Source organism: Ictalurus punctatus, unplaced genomic scaffold (genome assembly GCF_001660625.3).
Source record: "Ictalurus punctatus breed USDA103 unplaced genomic scaffold, Coco_2.0 Super-Scaffold_100046, whole genome shotgun sequence".
NCBI classification, from domain to species: Eukaryota; Metazoa; Chordata; class Actinopteri; order Siluriformes; family Ictaluridae; genus Ictalurus; species Ictalurus punctatus.
This window is the reverse complement of record NW_026521087.1, coordinates 5,389,457-5,407,737: the sequence shown is the minus strand read 5'-3', so window position 1 is coordinate 5,407,737 and position 18,281 is coordinate 5,389,457. Positions and strand designations below refer to the sequence as shown.

Below are 18,281 nucleotides of genomic sequence, written 5' to 3'. Positions count from 1 at the left end.
AACCCAATACACACACACACACACACACACACACACATATATATATATATATATATATATATATATATATATATATATATATATATATATATATATATATATATATTATTAATTTAGGACTGTAGTTTAATTCGGTGCTTTTTGTGAATCCATAAAAAAAATAATGCATTAGTACTTATATATAATATAAATGTAAACTAACTAAATAAGATAAATATATATAAACATTTATAAATAGAGTTATATAGATAGCATTATTTTTTATGGACCAGCAACGTGTCCTCGTTACTAACACTTTATTTTCAGTGCTTTTTGAACTGTCTCTCAGCCCTAAATAGTTCCGCGGTGTTTGTGTGGAATTGGAATGAACGTCTAGTTAAAGGGTTGATGTCTCGCTGACGCAGTGATTTGTTCTTTAGGAGTGTTTTTCTCTTGAACAGCTCTCTGTGTGGAGACTTGAGGTAGTTCTGTAGTCACAGGTGCACAAATCAGTCACACAGCTCCAGCTCCACCTGCGCCTCTCGCAGGGAAACGGTTTCTGTGCACTGGCTCCGTCCCAAATCACCTTGTATGGAACCTCTATCTCTAGTGCACTAGGTGCGGTAGAGACTCCATTCGTTCAGACCGTGTGTAGTGTACCTAGATACGCAGTCGTGCAGGATTTGGGCACAGGCCACGCTAATGAAACATCATCCATTTCAAGTCAAGTTGTTATTGTTAAACACTTCACTAAAACCTGTGTGGAAACGTTGCTGTTCAGTTGTTCTATAAGCGCAATTTCAACGAAATACAGTGGAGTGTAAAAGTTTGTACCCCCTTTTGGTTTCTTTTGGACGGAAGGGTGTTAAATGTCCTAAACACTACCAAATTTGACTGTAAGTAAAAGTAAATTTTATTATCAGACTCAGATATCCATGTTAATATTTTTAATACTGATTAGTGTTAAATGACGTGAAAGAGTCAACACATGGAATGGTCATGGCAGGACCATGGCACCAAACCTCTCCAAATGGCACAAAGCTTATAAAAATGACACAAAGCCTTTAAACGTTGCAGACTTCTAGAAATAGCAAACAATTATTATTATTATTATTATTATTATTATTATTATTATTATTATTATTATTCTTTTAAAGGCACAAAACAGCCTCTCCAAATGGCACCAAACATCTCCGTTTGATTTTCTCAGCCTCTGAGTGGTCAATCATGTCGAGTTTGGGCTTGTTTGAAAGCTAGAAGCATCTACAATTGGTCCAAGTGGGTGTCAATCAAGTTAGACTGCCCAATTATAATTTAGGAGGCGGGTTGTCCAGCATAGCCAAAGCAGATTAGCTTTTTTTTTTTTTAAGAATGTGTCTCAGTTCCGTTTATGGCTAATTACTAAATTCCAGAGGAGTAGGATATCAAAACACTTAATGCATTTTGAAGAGGACATTTGTGACTAAATATGGAACTTTGCGTTTGTTTTCTTCAATAAAGCTGATGGACTTTATACCGATGGAAATGTGCGTGATTTATAAAACCGCGAGTGAACTGGATTTTCGTCTATGTAGGAAATGTAAGGTAGTAAACGTTTACACAAGACCGATCTTTGGTTTAAATGTTATAATTTTATTGTGGCAGTTGTATACGGTGTTTTACTGTCAAAAAAGCTTTAGTCCTGCTCTCCGATTTATCTCTGTCTCAATGTTTTCATGGAGAGGTGTGAATTGTTTGCCCAGCAGGGAGCTCAAACTCCACCCTTTCCCATTCCCCTGCACACTAGCAGTTAAGCACACAGTCATGAAACTGCACACACAGAAAGCCACCAGTGTCCTGACTAATCTTATACCAGAACTGCGGTGATACAATAATTCATTTATCTATACTAATTGGAAATGTCCGATAAGTAGTTTTCCATTCCGCCGGCGGAATGAACGCTAGTGTCGGGGCGAAAGGGGTTAAAAACTTGTTTATTATACAAATTATTAAATAAGTTTTAATTGAAAATACATTTGATCGTAGAGGAAAAGGTAATTCTCTAACTCGGTGCAGTTCGTTGGTTGAAATGAATTTAAAGTTGTCATAACTCAAAATGATTGATGTTTTGCAAACTGTTGCGTTAATGTTTTGTTGAGCCTGAACATTTGTTTTTAGAGAGTACTGATAACCTTCACAGCCGTATTAGACCTGTAGTCCAGCAGTGCAGTGAGTGTGATCTGTTTGGAATGGTTTGAGATTTGGATAGATCAAGCTAAATAAAACACTTAATACACATGGGTAATAATGTCTGTTTTTATATTATTTAAGGTTTTATGCAAAACATAATCCAAAATGGTGTACAATTAAAAGTTAGTATAATTAGCCTACACTGAACAAGTTAAGTGATATGTGCACACATACTAATCATGGGTCCAAATATTGCTAAATTTAGCTGAATTATAAAAGCCATTAGTCGTACTGAATGAAGAGTCGTTTGGGAGTTTATTGCTGAGCCGAATGAACTGACTCACTGAAAAGAGCTGGAATAACCCATCACTAAATTTGTGTATCTTTAATTCCTGTATGTCACATATCGTGACGTAACGGAGATAAGGTAGGGTGCAATCGCAGTAGAACAGGTTTATTTAAGAGAGAGACAGGCAGACAAATCCAAAACGTGATCCACAAACGTAATCCAGTAACATGCAAAGTTCAGGCGATCGGCAAACAGGCATAAAGGGACGAGGCAGGAATCAAGGTCGCGGTCATGGAAATACAGGGTCGAGAAACAAAACAAGAAACATGAACTATAGCGCGGGACTGGGGGCGGAGAAACCAGCCTGAACTAAACTATTGAACCTAAACATGAACCATGGCATGAACTAAGACTATGGTTATCTATCATAAGGACTCTAAACTAAGTGACTATAACTCATTCAAACTACTCTAATATTCCGCGCCGTGTGCTGGGAGGCGCGCGGTATATACACATACATAATCAGCTTCGTAATGGCTGACGGCTGAGAGCAATTCGGACACACGTGACACAACGGCCAATGACGGAACAGGGAGGAGACATAACAAATGCACGTGTCCAAATGTCACGAATGTCAACAACGAAAAAGCAGGTGCTCGCTCACCTTGCACAGCAGCGTGCATTCACATGCTCTTCAGCACGCTGCTTAAAGGGGAAGTCGTGACATTGTATGTGTCTATAAAGCTTTACGTGCCCTGATGTTGCCATGCCAACTGGTCACTCGCGTCCCGATTGCAATGAACTCAAAGCGATAAATAAATAAATAAACAACAATAATAATAATGTAACTGCTGTTTTTCTAAGTTGAGCAGTGTGAGTTCTTTTGGCGTGAGGTATTTGTGTTGCACTGTGATGAATAATTTGCTGTATATTCCTCTTTAAACAGTGCCTATGTCCAGTGATGAATAATTAGTAAGATTTGATGGTAATATTAGTCTACACTTATTTTCAAACTTTTTGTAACACATTTTCTGTCTATTCCAGATGTGTTGAGTCCTTCACATTAGAATAAGATGAATAGTTAATGTTGAATTAGGATCTGCATGGATTACATGTGTCTGGATCGGACAGTGTTGCATGTTACGTGGTGGTTTCTTTTGCTGTTGATGTGACCTGTTGTGCTGATGTGGGTCTCACTGCAGTGACATGTTTATTAGTTTAGTTCAGTTACAGTCTCTGCAGCAGTGTAGTTTGAGAGACTTGTTTCTTTACTGAACCGTAGACTGTTGAATAGAATAAAGTAATGTGTGAATATACAAATATATATTATATACGGTGTGCTATGGACATGTAATACAATGTATACGAAACACAAGTCTCAATATTTAAATAAGACAGTGCAATGGTCACAAACACGAGGAATGGAGCGTATACTGCACAATCTGTGAGTGAATTGAAAGTCTTTATACTGTGGCTGTGACTGTGCTGTGAATTTAATGCAGGTGTGTGATCTGGGATTTGCAGTGCATGGCAGAGATGTTTGTGGCCCGCAGTGCAGGATGGGAAATGTAGTTCGTGACATGAGTAGACTTAACACCAACTTAATAGGATCAAATACAGTTTAAATGAAATGGATACATTTATAATGGAACTTTTTTATGCCTTTCACAAATGGCGCTCAGCGAAGGAAACAAATTTGTATTAAATTGAAATGAAGCTCATAGATGATAAATTTTGTTAGACTAGTTAAATACACATACGCATTACTCCTGATTAGAGAGATTTACAGAAAGTGAAGAAAGTTTAAATGTCATGTATGAAGGGTCTGAGTGATATTTTGAGTGTGGTACAGTTGTAAGTTAATAAGGGACAAAGGGGTGCATGCATGTCTACCCTTTCAACTAAACACTATTGTTGTAGACAGTAAAAACAAATTCAATAGGATGTTTTGAATAAAAATGAGTGGAATAAAAGAGACTAGAGAACTGTAAATACATGTCTAGATCTCAACTTCATTTACTCTATTTTAGTTCTGTATTATTGGGATTATCACTCGTTAGCACAGACGGGATATTAACATGTTAGATTAGTGTACATCACAAATAGTCCTAGACTAAAGGATTTAGTTTTTTCATTCACCAGAAGGATATTAAGAAAGGAATTCAGGAAGGGAGAAGAATGAATCTTTGTTGTATTTTGTTGTATTTTTGCAGACAACAGACTAGAACTCTTTGACAGATTAACTAAACATGAGAGTAGAAGACCCCTTTATGAGAGGGGGTATAACAACGAATGATATTTGATTAGAGAAGTACATTACACGAAGATGAGAGAACTGAAGGGATGGGAGATTAAATCAAGTATTACAAGAAAAGCAGGGAATTAGCCATTACCTGTGGAAAGAGCCATTTTATTTCTCTCTTTATTTATTTAACCTTTATTTAACCCGAATAGCCTCTCTGAGATTACTTCAATAATTTTTAAATGATTTAATAGTAGTTAGTAGTAGTTAGTTCCGTCCGCGCAGCGGGGCGCATCGGGCAACAAGCATTCGCCAGCGGGCTCGGTCGGAAGCGTCGATTTCCACATCTTCCCACTTGACATCGAGCGCTCGTAGATCTTCCATGAATGTTCGTCGCCAAGTATTCCGCGGCCGCCCTACTCTTCTCTTCCCCCGTGGCGGCGTCCAGCGCAGCGCGATCTTTGCGTGGCGGTGGTCAGACATCCGTAGAATGTGTCCTGCAAAGCGCATTCTTCGCTCTACGACCATTTCTGCCAGGCTGCGGGAGTTTGTTCTTCTTAGAATTTCTTCATTTGAAATACGATCACGGTATGATACACCGAGTATTCTTCTCAGGCATCGTTGTTGAAACACATTCAGCTTGTGGATGACTGCCCTCGAGCTCTTCCAAGTTTCAGATGCATAGATGGCGGTTGGGATGATGATGCTATTAAACAGGCGAAGTTTGCTGTTGGTGTGGATAGTTCGCCTAGCCCAAATCGGTTGTAGCTGTTGGAAGACTGCAAATGCTCTGCCGATTCTGCGATTGACATCCACGTTAGTCCCACCATCCGCAGCCACAATGCTGCCAAGGTAGGTGAACTGTTTGACTTCTTCGATCAGCTGGTTGCTCACCGTGATCCGCACCGGTGTCATCCGGCCGACGGCCATGACGTTGGTCTTGTCAGTGCTGATCCGTAACCCAACTTTGGCTGCTTCGTGCTCCAGGCTAGTGGTCATCTCCTGTAAGACTTTCCCATTCTGCGCCAATAGCACAATATCGTCGGCGAATTCCAGGTCGGTCAGGCGTCCCTGGCCTGTCCACGGAATTCCAGACGCTGGCTGAGTTAGTGCTCGTCGCATGACGAAGTCCATCATCATGAGGAAAAAGAATGGTGAAAGAATGCAGCCCTGTCTGACTCCAGTCTCGATGGTGAAAAAGGCAGTATGACCTGTGTCCGTCCGGATGCAACAGCTAGAATCCTGATATAAGTTCTGGAAAATGGCGATAAACCGCTGTGGAATGCCATATAGCCGTGCGATGTTCCAAAGCGATTTCCGGTGGACGCTGTCAAACGCCTTCTTAAAGTCTATAAAGTTGACCAAGAGCGGTTTCTGATATTCGGAGCTTTGTTCAATGATGTTTCGAAGAGCAAAGATTTGTTCAGTGCACGACCGACCGCTTCTAAACCCGGCCTGTTCGTCCCTTAGAGCCTGATCAACTGCTCGCAGTATCCGTTTGAGGAGGACGAGACAAAATACCTTGCCTGGAACAGACAGAAGGGTGATGCCTCTCCAATTGTTACAGTCTGCGAGATTACCTTTCTTAGGTAATTTGACGATGACACCCTGTCTCCAGTCATTTGGGACACGTTCCATGTGCCAGCAGTCATTGAGCAGCGTAGTGAGCACCCGTACAACTTCATCACCACCCGCTTTCAGCATTTCTGCTGAGATTTGGTCAAGACCAGGTGCTTTGTTGTTTTTCAGATGACGAATCGCTGCAGCGACCTCAGCATCCATGATGTCGCTCATGTCCACTTCCAGCTCACAGGAAGGAGGAAAGACTGTAAAGTCGTGCGTGGCTACGGGAGCCGGCTGGTTTAGGGTGTCTTTGAAATGTTCCACCCAATGCGCGTCCTGGTCTTCTTTGCTAACTAGCATCCTGCCGGTTGTATCCCTTATCGGCCCAGTGGAACCGCTTCGGGCCCGAGTGAGATCTCTGACCACACGAAAAAGAGTCCTGCTGTCACCCTGGTCCGCAGCCAGTTGTGCTTCAGTGCCCTTCCGGTCCAGCCAGTCCTTCTTGTCTGCTCGGCAACTCCTCTTGACCCTGCGGTCGAGTTCTCGGTACGCCTGCGTTGCTTCATTTCGCTCCTCTTCGGTCTTTGCTTGATCGCGCTGATGTTTCTTGACCCGTCTTTCATCGAGCAACGACCATGTCCGGTCCTAAATCCACCGTTCTCGCTGCGTTCTACGCCGTCGACCAATCGTTCTCTCTGCCGTCTCTATGGCAGCATCCTTGATCTGTGCCCATTGTTCTTCGATGCTGGCCGAGTTGTCAAGAATCTGGAATCGATTAGCGAGTTCAATGTGGAAGTGCTCGGCGTTCACGCGGTCCTTCAATTTCTCGGAGGCAAATGACCGAACGGTGTTGCGTCCGGCCACTCTTTTCAATTTTAGTCGGATTGAAGTCACAAGCAAGTGGTGATCAGATCCGACGTCGGCGCCGCGAAAAACCCGTACGTCACGTAAAGCCGAGCGCCACCGTCGATGGATGCATACATAAAATACATCCCGTAAAATCTATCTTGCTACGGAAACAACAAGCAAAAACCAGCGGTCTAAACAAATGATTTAATAGACCAACATTATTTAATCTATGCAGCAATATTTCATGATCCACTGTGTCACGCCTTTGATAAAACAATAAACAGGGAAGTGCAGTAATCACCTTTATCTAGAGATTACACAATATTGTAAAATAGTAAACTAATATATTTATCTTTCATATCAATTCTGTATTTTATTCTTCATATACACATTACAAAAAATAGTACAAATCTAATCAGCCCCTTTGGTCTATGCCAAATATCTTAGTTCTGAAAATCTTTTCAGCTTGCTTTAGGTAGAGTTTCAATTTTCAGTCTCAGTCGGACCTGTACAGAGTGCACCTTCTCCTGAAATCTTGTCCCCGAAAGCAGAGCCACTTATTGGCAACTAAATCAAAGACTAAAAGAAATATTTACAAAAGATTTATGAAGTTGCTTGGATATCAGTGAGCACTGATTTTGTTTCCAATTTTCAGTAAAATTGAGTACATTAATAAAAATAACCAAATACGCCAAGCATTTTCTGCAGAGGTGCTTACTGGAAACTTACCCCACGTACTGCCTACAAAAACTGGGCATGCAGCATGCAAAGTTCTGGTATCCGCTTCTCCACTCTTTAGTAGGTTGAACCAAATCCCTGCTGAACCCTGTAGAATAAGTGAAGTGAGTGCCATGTGCCTCATGATCATATTCAAATGTAGAAATGATTACTAGGTTCACTAACACTTTTTGGTGGAAGTGCAACACCAACATCAGGAAACACAGCTTCAAAATCAAGTTCATCACTCATCTGAGACAGAACAGTCCATTTTTTAATGATATTGAGATAATGAGGAACCGTATGGGTGTAACGTAGAATACACTGAATGTCAGGCCTTACACGGTGGTGTAGTGACATTGGAGGCAGAGCAGAGAGACAGAGTGGTGAGGCCATGAGCTGTAATGGTATCTTCTGCAGAGCAGAGGAGTAGGGGATGTCCTCAGTGCAACCACGCAGCGGAGTAATGACTTCAGCTGAGTAAGGAAGCAGAGCAACCAAAGTGGAGCAGGGAGGGTGGGAGATGATTTTACCTAGGTTGTGAGCCCCCTCCTCAAAGAATTTCCTGAGGGGGCACCTGGCATTGAGCCATTTGAGTGGCTCTGACCCAACTTCCCTTCCCCAGTAGTTCCCACATCAGGCAATTTTTCTCCCCTCTACAAAGGTATGACAAAGAGTGGCCTCAAAGTCTGGGTTTAAGCATCCGGCCTGGCAAGTGCAGGCAATCCCAGTTAATCAGCCTGGAGTGTTCTGGGTAACTGAGTTCTCCCACACGGCAACTCTTGCTGTGCACTGCTGCTGTCCTCTGCTGGCTGTGCGAGGTGTAGCACAGCCTCTTACACCTCACTTGTGCCTTAATACGTCTTAAAATGCTACAAGCAACATATGGAGAAATGAAGCATTTGTTTTAATCCTATGTGCCATGATATGGCAATGACAATTCCATGGATGCAGCATTTTCTTTTAGTGAAACACAACACAAGTTTTAATGCATTAAAAAGCCCTTTTTGCTGGAAAGAAACAGAATGGTAATGGGTAGCTGATTGGCCTACAGTGAGTGACACATCATGTGTAAGTGAGTTCTTAAAAGAGCCGGACACTGCCAGTACCAGCAGTGTGATCCTGACTCCAGGACAGGAGTCAAAATGGGAAAGGCACAGCTGCACAATAGTATTCCAAATAGTGAGACCCCTTGCTCACAGAAACAGCACACAGGCCAGTATACTATTTCCCAAAGCACCAGCTCAGCCTAAAACGTCTCTTTACGTAAGTGCCTGATGAATGTGAAGGTGTCAGGGTTGGACTAAAGTCGGAACAAACTGAACCAGTGGACAGAGAGTATCACAGCGCGTACTCTCATTTAAAAAAAACAGACATGGAAAAGCATTAAGTATTAAGTACATTGGTAGTTGGGCTATAATGCAGAAGAGTGACACGGCACTACACACAGCCAGCTGCTATTCCTGGGACAACACCACCGATGGACTCTGCATGGTCAGATGGGAGAACTATGCAATAATACATTTTATTTGTCGCCGCCTTTCATAACACTCAAGGATACCTTATAAGAAAGACAACATACAAATATCACAAAAATCACCGCAAGCGGTGATTATCGGGAACCAAGCACAAACTGCTTGTGTACAGTTATACGATTGACCATGTCTCTTTTCAAATATAATACAAGTCTTTAAGTGTCTCTACATGGAAGTGTTATTCTATGTACTATATTACAATATACAAATAATATTGTCTTCATTTTAGTTGGACAGCAATGCATTCAGTCATGTCTAGGAACTTAACAAATGTTTTCAGTATTTAGGATATATAAAAATGAAGGTATTTTGAAGATCACAGATTTCTTTTGCAAACGGATTAGGCTTAGATGGTTTTAGACTTTATTGCACTAGACGGGAGAGTAGTGCGTAGTGTAAGTGCATAGTGTAAGTGTACAGTACTTCATTTAGGACACTACTTTAATATTTACTCTCCGAAGCGTGTTTTCAGTACAGAAGTAATGTAATGAGTAAACGCACCGTGCAGACCAACTAATCGAAAATGAGATTCGTTTCCAACGATTTTCAGAATCGATTATTATCGATTAGTTGTTGCAGCTCTAAATATAATATAACATTTGCAATCACTGTGATGGAGAAAATATGGAATGCAAAGTGCAATCTTCTTTATTGATCTATTTGTTTATATCCCTATTCCATTCATTTCTACTGTTTAGTCATCTGGTGGGCGTGGTTGAGTGCGCAGGTGCGTCATTCAAACCGAGCGAGATGACCGTTGAGAATCAGACAGCGCAAGACAGCTCCTTTCAGGTAAATTGAGATACTTCTGTTGGTTGTATGAATAAAACACTTATCACAATTCTGATTAGCGTAGATTTACTACAGGTGCATTATTATTATTATTATTAGTAGTAGTAGTAGTAATTATTATTCCTCTAGTTCGCTCTTTCAGTGTAGCGTTTATACTTCTTACACGTTAAACAATCTCCATTATTGCGTTTTAAACATGGATATGACAGGATGGATTCCTCAGCTTGCCTTAAATTGACTCTTTATGACAATGGGAAACAATTCTCTTGCAGTTCCTGTGAATAAAAGCTAAAGAGTCTCAAACTCTTATTTATGAGGCTCATCAGGGCTCATACAAGCTTTTAGTCATTTAAAGTAATATCACTTTACTCTTAACTGTTCTTTGTGAGTGGTTTTTAAGATTGTTTTCACTGTAAACTGTCCTGTGGTATCTGTCATTGGTCTCTTTTGTATTACTGGGTGTCTTGTTTACATCCAGAACTGTGTGTGTAAGTGTGCACTGTAGGATCGGTATAAACCAGCAACAAATTCCTTGTATACTCCAGCATACTTGGCCAGTAAAACTTATTCTGATAACTTGGGTTTGGACCTGCATGAAGTTGCCACCCTCACCCAATGCAAAATGTCGGCAAAATTGTCTCAATCGTTTGTGCTCCGTTTGTGCCATAAAAATTTTTGTTTGTGCTGCTTCGATTTTGAAGATATTTAAAAGAATATTCATAGGTCATTCTGAGGTCTCTCAGACTCCCCACATGCTCCTAATTCACCACAAATATTCTCAATCGTTTGTGCTGCTTTTGTTTTTAAAATATTAGACATTGACTTATATGCACAAATCTCCTTGGTGTGAGCACACTTTGAGTCGAAGTGCTGAAGACTTTTTCAAGACAAATCATATCATCATTTGTTCAATAAACAATTCTCTTTACTTCATTCACTGGTCTCTCATGATTGAACTTTTCATTTATTTACAAGGAGAATCATGTTACACTTCACTCCCACCACTAGGTGTCAGGGACACTTCTGTTCTCGATGCTCTAGTGGAAATTAGTGTTAGTATAGGGAAAGTCGATATAGTTACTAAATCAAAATTCTGGCCAGTGTAAGTACAATGTTTTAACACTGTCAGTTACAATAATATTAGTTAACTTCAATCATAATGGTAAAACATTCAAGAGAGCTAAGATTGTCATTGTTTATTGAACAGAAATCTCACTGCTAATACTAATATGGCTAATGTAGCTATGAAATGCTAATTACCGCTGCACATGGTACCCATGTTAGTTTTTTTAATACATTGTGCATCTAAGGGTCCACATTACCATATTGGTCCTAATATAAGATATAATATCCTTATACATTATTACTAGATTATATTTTCCTTGTATTTTGGCAAATACAGTAATACATGAAAACATGTTTATACTGTACATGACATTTTTTGCATCAGGATTATTTCAGTGGGTAATTATGTTTTGCTTATGCCAGATGCCCAAGAAACCAGCAGTGGACAGGGATTCCATTTTCACAGTCCTCCCTTCATCAAAAGAGGCCATAGTCCAAAATGTCAACATAGCTACTCCTAATCAGAGCATCTGGACAGAGCTTAGTGAGCAGCTAGAAAACAAGATCACTGCAAAGGCTCTATATACTTTTGTTAAATTGAACAGACAACATCTGGACTGCTTTAGGGTTTATTTATGAAAGTGATCATGAAACAAGTGGCAGTAATGATGACACTCATTTTGAGCCAGGTCCCTGCACATTTGTCTTTAAAAGAGCCAAGGTCTATCCATCAGCCGCAGATAAATTCATAGAAATCAGAGGCAACTGTGAGGAATGTCATGGCCACATTCACATAAAATGTGACGGAGAGCCTGAAATGAACAGCCCAGTGGTGCTCAAGTGCTGCATTAAAAACACTGACTCCCTGCACACTGGCTGTTCGAAGCCTGCGATGTCTGGTAACTTGCCTGTGCAGATAGTCAAAGAACTGTGTGAGGAAAGAATGGAACCCTGTTTATGACAACGTGGCAATTTTTTGGAGCACACTTGGTAGTGTGCGGAAGCATCGGCACGTCCCTAATAGCAAGTGCACACAGCTGAAACATTCTGTACTATTTTAACATGTTATTTATTCCACCGTGGCAGTTGTTCAGAGCACATTTGTAAGCATGCGAAAGTATCGGAACGTCCTTAAATAGCAAGAGAACACAGCTGAAACATTGTAATTTTTAAGTATGTAATTTATTCCACCATAGTAGCTATTAAGGGCACATTTTTAAGCGTTTAAACGTCCATAATAGGCAGAGCATGCCGTTTTTTTGCTGCAGGATGGTTCCTACTAGGTCTGCTAATGGGACCGCCCTCCTGACTGGCTGCCTATAAAGTCACCCGCTCTAGCGGTGCTGAGCAGCGAGATGTCACAGAGAAGAGTGTGTCCAGTTTGTCGGCGTTTCTACACCAACGTGCAGGCTCATCTCGCCCAGATTCATCAGCAGGGTCCAGAGGAACGCTGGCTTCACCTGGCAGCAGCGAGCGAGCGGGTGATATGCGGGTGCTCTGGACTGCCCGGTGTCTGCATGCGGCAGGAAAGGTTTCCGCCGGCTAGACTGCCACCTGTTCCACCTTCACCAGCTCGCCGGGGACACGGTCAGGAAGCTACTGCTCAGCGCCAAAATAAAGCTGCAACAACTGCAAGCTTTCGGTGAGACGAACAAATCTAAAAGTTGCAAATGTTCTGAACTGATCGAAAAGTAGCAAAACTCTCCGCAGAATTTGAGCGGCTGCAAGCGCTAGTAGCCCGGAAAGAGTAGTGGCTCTGTGGGTGAGTACCTAAACTATCTCTAGGCCTATTTTTATTGTGTGTGGGCGGCGGACTCCAGGTGGTCGCCCGGGGTGGACGTCCCAGGATGAAATTTGTTTTTCTTTCACTGATCCCCCCCCCCCCCTTTTTTTTCTCTTTTCCAGAGCCAATGTTAAGTGTACACGGCTTGGCTGACAAGTCTCAGAGATGTCCCCAAAGCCGCGGCCAACGGCAAGCAGGAGAGGAGACACGTCGAGCGCTTCCTTCACTTTATGTGGGCCAACACAGACAGTCCCCTGGCAGCTGCTGGCTCATTACCCAAAAACACTTAAAATTTAACATAGAAGCCAATACTCACATCAACCTCTGAACCCAGTTGGAGATAGAAAAAAAGACACCAGCCGTGAGTGAGAAGAAGCAAGGGTCCAGATTTATTGTTCCGTTCCACCACACGAGATCCACACCAATGAGAATTCTCAGAAGTGATCTGATACCCTGAGCTTAAGCTCCAGTATTTATACTGTAATTACACAGTAAATAACCCATATGTTTCAAGAAGACTATGATATCAATACCAATAGGGTTAAAAAAGAGCTATTCAACTTACCATTAGCTCAAAAAACAGGGCTTTTCAACTTACAAATATAATCAAAACCAAGGGTTTTCAAATAACCATTAGCTTCAAAAGTGGAGGGGGGGGGGGCAGCTTGACTCAGCTACCCTTATAAATGGCTCCTCATGGTTTTCTCTTAAAATTAAGGCCTTCCTTGCGAGACAAGAATCTTCACCATCTGAATTATGAGTAAGTTACATTTTCCTGTATTTCTAGTTTATAATTTATTTTCATATTTGCTCTATATCTCTATTTTATATATAGTTATACTGCTTGAAAAACGATTTACTGTACTTCCTACTTCATAAAATCATTATATTACCCTTCTACTGTCCTACATATCCTACTATTCTGTATTTTATAGAGTTTTCTATTATTATAAGATATTACCCTTATAATATCTTAATACTCCTTTTTATTATTCTTATAAAGTTATAATGTTATATGTGTGTGTGTGTGTGTGTGTATTATGTCTACATGCCCGCCCTTGACTGTACGAGAGTGTGTGTGTGTGTGTGTGTAAGTGTGTGTGTGTGTGTGTGTGTGTCTGTGTTAGCACTCCTCAGCTCTTATTCTTCTGTTTGACTCTTCGACTATTAAACCATAGTGTAGTACTCTTAAAGATCTTTAAAGTGGAAATCCAATTTGTCAATATCTGCCTAATACCGCTTCTGTATGTCTAGGTGCCCATCGTCATTCCTTCTTCTCCCCTTTACTGGATCTGGATCTAGACACTCATTATCAGCTTGCGCATCTAACTGCTGATATCATGGTGCTACTTAACTATCTTCGCAGCACCCCCTCTGGAAATGGAAATGCGGGGTCCCCCCCCCCCCCAACCCCCCCCCCCCCCCCCCCCCGCGACACAAAATCTGCCCCGTGAATGTGTGTATTGACGCCTCTACACAGCCAAAACCCCCCTCCAGCTTTCAGTCTGAGGAAGATGTCACCTTCTCTGACCTGGTCCCCGACCATTCTTCCCTCTTCTCACCTACCAGTCCGCCCCACTCTCAGTGGTCCTCTCACTTCACCTTTGCTGACTTTCCCATGTCCCCAGGACGCACCCCATTTTCTTCCCCCCACCACTCTCCTCAAGATTACGCACCCACCAGTCCTGTGAATTATCAATAAAACTACATATTACTCATACTAAGTGTCCCTCATGTTTATTTCATGTCATTTTTATCCACAACACAGCCCACCTGAAGTACATCGACAATGTCTCGAGAGTCCTTGAATGGATGAAATCATTGTGCCAGCGGTACAAGGTCACTCCGGCCAAGTTATTTCTGACGCGTGTTTCCAAGTTCCTCCATTAACTTGATGAGAGGCTGTCCGAGGGCCGAGTTGGCTCCACGAGGCTGTGGAGTCTCCAGAGACTGCTGCAGTGGGAGTGCAGACATCTGTCCGGTCGAGTCGTGCTCCACAGGCAAGGCGTGCGAGCGGAGAAGAGTGAGGGAGTACTTACAGCTCCTGCACGGCAAACTGTCGGACGCTGTCCCTGTTTCACTGGATGATCTGAACTCGTCCAGCAGACCCGGACATGCTCAACCATTGCATCGGGCTGCTGTGTGCTCACTTCTTTTCGGTCAGCGGACACAGGACCGGAGTCCTGCAGAACCTCACGACTGAGGAGTTTGAGAACCTCGAGAAGGCTGACTCTTTCTGATCAATGTAAGTAACTTCTGTGTATTTCACTTTTATTTCCAGGGGCTGCTGTGTTGTACATGGGGGTGTTTAATATTTTTCATTCATTGTCCTTTTCTCCCAGGTGAAGCAGCACAAACCTGCCTCTGCTTTTGGACTCGCTAAGCTAGCCGTCACCAAGCTGGAGCTGAAGTGGCTGAAAGCTTTCTGCCACCTGAGGAAGCATATGCCGGGATATGAGACTTCTGTGGGGTGGCTTTTCTTTTCTGGCACACAGGCCAGGATTTCTGCGCATGTCAAGCTTGCCCTGCGGGCACTCGTGGGAAGAGACATCACTGTGTCGGACATCCCCACAGCTCTAGCAACCTACGTAAGCATGATTAAAATGTTTTTTTAACAAATTCATTCCAATGTGTTAAACGTTAAAGTGATAGAGAAATGTCTCCTGTTCACAGTGCGAACGCAAAAGACGAACAACGCATGCTCGTGACCAAGACGATGTGCTACAGCAATTAGCTGAGTCGTGGAGCTGTCGGTCAGCGAGGCACACTCCGCCCAGTCTCCGCTAGAGTCCGCTGCGGGCATAGGTGCTACATAGGCCGGTTGTTTTTGGCTAATGGCCCTGTGTGTGTGTGTGTGTGTGTGTGTGTGTGTGTAAATATTTCATTAAAATGTTTGAACTGAATTCCCATTGTCTTAATATTTTGACATGTCCAAAAGTACAGTAGCATCACTCATGGCGAGACCACACAGCCGAAATTTCCGAAAGTACATGGACTGAGCTCCGGGCAGTGGGTGAAGTTCGCAGGCTTTGCCCAGGGAGAGAGTGTCATCCTGGGCATACACTCGTGAGCTCCAGGCTGATCACCGCTGAATTTTTTCCTCGTTGATTATAATGGTTTATGCGTTCCTAGTCAGGACAAGCTACTGTTTGTTGCACCTCTTCCATCCTCCTCCACGGTCTGAAGCCAGCTGCAGCCACCTTTTCATCACCGTCACAATCTCAGCACTTGTTGCCCTTGATGTTAATGCGTTCTTTCGGACAGCATCTAATGAACATGAGGCGAAGCAGTTGACAACTTCTGCAATTCGAGACACGCTAAAAAGGCTATTTATACTTCTACGTCAGACCTTTGCGTTGCCTGATGTGCACCTCTAAAAAAACTGTAATAACATCTGTGTATGCAGACAACAGTTGTGATTGGTCCTTTGTGCAAACAGAGACCCTCCCCGGGGATGATAAATATATCTGCAGTAATTTCATATTCACTGAGAATAAATGTAATGAAGCAGATTGCTTGTAGCTGATAATAAAAATGCTGAGGCTTATTACACACTTATTCAAGTTACAGTTAAATAATGAATGTGGGCTTAAAGTGCAGTCCCTCATCTTTAATTTAAATGTATTCACATCCACATTGGAGGAATGGTTTAGGAATTACAGCTCTTTAATATGTAGCCCCTTCTTTTTCAAGGGACCAAAAGTAATTGGCCATTTTACTGAAAATCTGTTTCATGGACAGGTGTGGGCTGTTCCTTCACTGTTTCATCAGTTAAGCACAGGGTAGCTGCAGGTATCAGCACTTACATTTTTGGAAATTTCTTGACTATGATATTAAAAAGTATTAGATTTGAAGACCTGCACATCACTTCAGTCATGCTACACGATACATCAGCTATAATGGATTGTGTTCATGCATATAAGCTGAAAGTTGCTGGCCTAAATTTAGCCAATTACCCAAAGACACTTAAAATTCAACATAGAAGCAAATACTCACATTTGCTGTAGATTGCTGTAGATGCTGTAGGCAGATTCTGTATCGAAGAAGAGGGGGGAACCCCGGATCTCCATTCCTAGAGGGGGTGCTGCGAAGATAGTTAAGTAGCATCATGATATCAGCAGTGAGATGCACAAGCTGGTAATGAGTGTCCAGATCCAGATCCAGATCCAGGTCCAGTAACGGAGAGAGAAGGGACTGACGACGGGCACCGGCACCTAGACATACAGAAGCGGTATTAGTCAGATGTGGATAAATTGGAAAAACACTTTAAAGATCTTTAAGAGTAATACACTATGGGTTGTTAGTCAAAAAGTCGAAAGAAGTGTACGAGCTGAGGAGTGCTAAAACACACACACACACACACACACCCTTGTACAGTCAAGGGCGGGCAAGTAGACATAACACACACACACACAATCTCTCTCACACACACATACTATTATAACTTTATAAGAATAATAAAAAGGAATATTAAGATATTATAAGGGTAATGTCTTATAATAATAACATATATATATATATATATATATATATATATATATATATATATATATATATATATATATATATATATGTTATTATTATAAGACATTACCCTTATAATATCTTAATATTAATATATATATATATATATATATATATATATATATATATATATATATATACTCTTTATAAAAATGATAAGAAGTAGGAAGTACAGTAAACTGTTTTTTCAAGCAGTATATATAATAAGAGATATAGAGTAAATCTGAAAATAAAATATAAACTAGATATACAGGAAAATATAACTTACTCATGATTCAGATGGTGAAGATTCTCGTCTCGCAAGGGAGGCCTAAATTTTAAGAGAACCATGAAGAGAGCCAGTTATAAGGGTGGCTGGGTCAAACTGCCCCCCCCTCGAGATAACAATAAGACCAAGGTCCCATTAGATTGTTTAGTCTCCTCCACTTTCTATTCTCTAGGTAAATCAAAACTGAAGATTCTGATGCCCTGGGTAACTGAAAACTCTGGTTTCTGATTCTCTGGGTGACTGAAAACTCTGGTTTCTGATCCTCTGAGTAACTGGAAACTCTGGGTTTTTATTTTAGGTAAATGAGCTCTTTTTTTAACCCTATTGGTAGTGAGATCATAGTCTTCTTGAAACATATGGGCTATTTAGTGTGTAAATACAGTATAAATACTGGAGCTTAAGCTCAGGGTAGGGGGATCACTTCTGAGAATTCTCATCGGTGTGGATCTCGTGTGGTGGAACGGAACAATAAATCTGGACCCTTGCTTCTTCTCACTCACGGCTGG

The 18,281-nt window shown here is 41.6% G+C and overlaps 1 protein-coding gene and 2 long non-coding RNA genes across 17 annotated transcripts in view; 2 read left to right on the top strand and 1 right to left on the bottom strand.

The window, feature by feature from the left end:
- LOC124627540 (NACHT, LRR and PYD domains-containing protein 3) overlaps positions 1-18,281 on the top strand; it is a 285,770-nt gene that overhangs the window by 10,383 nt on the left and 257,106 nt on the right. The window lies entirely within an intron of this gene.
- Positions 14,444-15,811, top strand: LOC128630178 (uncharacterized). Its single transcript, XR_008394546.1, has 3 exons — positions 14,444-15,228; positions 15,326-15,571; positions 15,657-15,811. It is a non-coding gene; the product is annotated as an uncharacterized LOC128630178 (long non-coding RNA).
- Positions 15,866-18,027, bottom strand: LOC128630212 (uncharacterized). The gene is made up of 3 exons (XR_008394596.1): positions 17,776-18,027; positions 16,980-17,197; positions 15,866-16,250 (listed from the first exon to the last, which is right to left on the bottom strand). It is a non-coding gene; the product is annotated as an uncharacterized LOC128630212 (long non-coding RNA).